Source organism: Neoarius graeffei, chromosome 1, assembly GCF_027579695.1.
Source record: "Neoarius graeffei isolate fNeoGra1 chromosome 1, fNeoGra1.pri, whole genome shotgun sequence".
Taxonomy (NCBI): Eukaryota; Metazoa; Chordata; class Actinopteri; order Siluriformes; family Ariidae; genus Neoarius; species Neoarius graeffei.
The window spans coordinates 30,705,696-30,709,206 of NC_083569.1; the positions used below are offsets into that span (position 1 = coordinate 30,705,696).

Below are 3,511 nucleotides of genomic sequence, written 5' to 3' on the forward strand. Positions count from 1 at the left end.
AAGAAGGGCACTATTCCTGGAGGTACTGCAATACTAGGTTGATGCATGAAGCAGAAGGAGCAAGCCCCTATTCCAGCTCCCTGTTCTAAAAATCTCTTTAATATAACATTCATTTAAAGAACATATCAGATATTAAACTGATAAGAGCAGATACTACATTTGATCTTAGCCAAAAGGCAGAAAAGTGATAATTGGCTGCAGTTAAGAGCTTTAAATGTACCACTTCCAAATATTAAAATCCAGAAAGGTGAACACAGCTGAATCCTTCTGAAGAAAGATATTAGCTCAGGGGTGCACCAAATGGTTGGAGGAGATTCTTTGCAAGAAGCTTGATATTTCTAATATTTGATTACCAAAAGCATACAACTCAGCCAGAGCAAAACCTACAAAAAAAAAAAAAAACAGTTGAACTTACTAATATGCCTCTCTCCAGCAAGCTTTAGTAAACCACAAAAGCTTTATATGTTAATGAAGAGAAACCTGAGCTATATTTAATACTGGATCAGGTTAATGAAACTGTATTGGAGGTCCAGAAAGCTGGTATAGGGTAATTTGGCCTTGGCCAATCTCTTACACCTTTACAGCTTTATTATCCATTGCAAGCAGGCAGGGAAATGTCTGACCAACGAGCATTTTTGATAGATAGATAGATAGATAGATAGATAGATAGATAGATAGATAGATAACATTTTTGGTGGTCAAATGTTAGAAATATTGAGCTTTTTGCATGGACCCCCACACACACACACGCCCCCAAGACGATGTCTCTTTTCAAAAGGATTCAGCTGTCAGTAAGTAGGAAGTGGGGATTGTTGAATTTTGAAAAGGAACAGGTGAGTGTTGTGTGATCTGTCTAATGAAAAAGTAGGGGAAAGAATTACTGCAGACTAACGGTCCAGCTGCTTGTTGAGCATGGAGAAAACCAGGAAATGGGGAAAAGTTAGGTCGGGCAACGAAAGAAATATTTTTTCTTTATTATTTTAACAAGGTCACCAATAAACAAATAATATCCTGACAAATAATATCTGGAAATAATATTTTGTCATCAAAAATGGCAAAAGCAACAATAGAGCTTTGGTCAGACCTCGGGTTATTTGACACATGGAGAGTCACTAATCCATGAGAGAAAGATTTTACATTTTTCCTCACATCCCCATCATTCTTTTTCTAAAATTGATTATATTTTCATCTCTAGATCAGCCCTTGACAGAACCAGAGCCTGCTCCATTAACACATGCATTCTCTCAGACCACTCATCAATCTCTATAGAACGCCTGCCTCTTTACTATGACCCTTTATCTAGACATTGGCGTTTAAATCCATCTCTTCTTAGCAATCCTGCATTTTTGACATATTTAGGAAATCAATGGGAACTTTTTATTTCTACAAATGATTCACCTGAGGTTTCAGCCTTGACCTTATGGGAAACAGACAAGGCCTTCCTCAAAGGGTCTATCATTTTTTACACAACTGTGAAGAGGAAGAACATATTAGCAAAACAGTTGGAGCTTGATCGAGACATTGTTATCTTGGAAAGAGATTTTAAAGTGTCTTTCTCCAGTTCTGTGTTGAAGAAATTAGAAGCAGCCAGATCTGCTTTAGATCAACTGCTAACTCAAAAAGCAGAATCAGCAATATTTTATGCCAGGCACAGACTGTTTGAATCTGGGAATAAATCCATCTGGCTACTTGCTCATCTAGCTCAAGCTATACTCATCTGAGTGTCAAAACATATCAATTCTAAGGATTTTTTTTTTGACAGAATTAATCTCCCTACCCTATCTGAAGAAAGCAGAAAAGGTCTGTGTAGGCCAGTCACAGCCTAGGAAGTCTTGGAGGCCATTAAATCCCTACAGAGTGGGAAAGCACCAGGCCCTGATGGGTTTGGACCTGAATTTTATAAAAAGATGGCAAAGTTTGAAGTGGGGCACTTAACTAACATGTTTATGGAATCATTTAGGAGGGGCACACTCCCACCAACTTTAAATCTCACCCATATTTCTCTGATTTTAAAGAAAGATAAATCTCCTGATCTTTGTACATTCTATAGACCAATAAGCTTGCTTGGGGTTGATTGTAAAATTTTGTCTACGCTTCTGGCTAGAAGTTTGAAAGAAGTGTTGCCCATTTGAGTGAGACTGGACCAGACAGGATTCATCAGGGGTAGGAACTCACACTCCAGTGTCTGATGGCTTCTAAATGTTATACAATTAACGCAAATGACAAAAAAGCAAGGTTGTTGCTGTGTCACTGGATGCTGAAAAAGCATTTGATCAGGTGGGAGTATCTATTTGATGTTTTGAACAGGTATGGTTTGGACTCCAGTTTTGTTGAGTGGATCAAGGTGCTGTATAGGTCCCCAGCTGCGAGGGTTTTCATAAATGGTTCAGTATCAGATATCTTCCCCTCGAGTAGAGGTACTCGTCAGGGCTGTCCTCTCTCACCTTTATGATTTGCACTGGAACAGAACAGGAAATGTGAGGCCAGCCAGGAATTTGAAAGAATCTGAGAGGAAACACCACAAAGGCAGGGCAAAATGGGCTCTGTGGCGCAAAGGATAGCGTGTTGAACTTCTAAGGTCATTGGTGAAGCCATTCAAAGGTTGTGGGTTTAAGTCCCACCAGAGTCGTTTCCTTTTGCATACGCTCTGCAGGGAAGCTTCTTCCAAACGAAATCGTCGACCTGAGGCGAAATCCTTTGGATATGGCCATTCCCTCTTTTCCATCTGAGATGCAATTCTTTCCTGACCCCAGTCAAACAGAAATATCACCATGTTCCACTTCTTCCTATGAATTTGCCCAAAAGGAAGCTGTACCTGAAATTCCAGTTCCTCACAAGACTCATGACATTCACTCCTGCCATAATTTGTGCTTACACCTCCAAAGCCCACACTTGCGTTCTCCATGTGGGAGAAAACCCAGCAGCACCTGATGCAAGACTCTACTGAATGTTGATTTCAGTTGCTCACAGAGAAGGCTTGTTGCATTTAAAGGCTTGCCGATTCAGGTCCTGCCACAGGTCTTTGCTCTCGAGACTCTCTTGAAGGTTTCTTTCAATTGCTGACAAAAATGCACCTCTACAATCAAGAAGTACAGGCAAGCAGTATGCCACCCATAATTGTGGAAGAGCGTGAGATGAAAAGCCATGCCAAGATGATAAAACTGGCCCAATAGGGACTGCCAGTAAACAGGAGCCATGGTATCCCAGCAGTGCCTGAGACAAAAGTCTTCTGTCAGTGCAAGACCAATTCCTTCCGTGCCCATCTTACTTTCTGAGCTGAAAAACGAGCGAAGACGGCATGGTGGCATACTGGATGTTGAATTGCAGGCCTTGTGCTGATGCTTGTGGCTTGAGATCCTCCCAGAGTTCATTGGTTTTGAGGTTTACTGCATGTTCATTTCATCTGTTATGACGAGAAAAGGACTTGTCCCTGGAACAGAACAGGAAACGTGAGGCCAGCCAGGAATTTGAAAGAATCTGAGAGGAAACACCACAAAGGCAGGGCAAAATG

The 3,511-nt window shown here is 41.0% G+C and overlaps 1 non-coding gene across 1 annotated transcript; it reads right to left on the reverse strand.

Moving 5' to 3' along the window:
* LOC132897299 (U2 spliceosomal RNA) lies at positions 1–189 on the reverse strand. Its single transcript, XR_009656300.1, has one exon. It is a non-coding gene; the product is annotated as a U2 spliceosomal RNA (small nuclear RNA).
* Between the last annotated feature and the right edge of the window lie 3,322 nt (positions 190–3,511).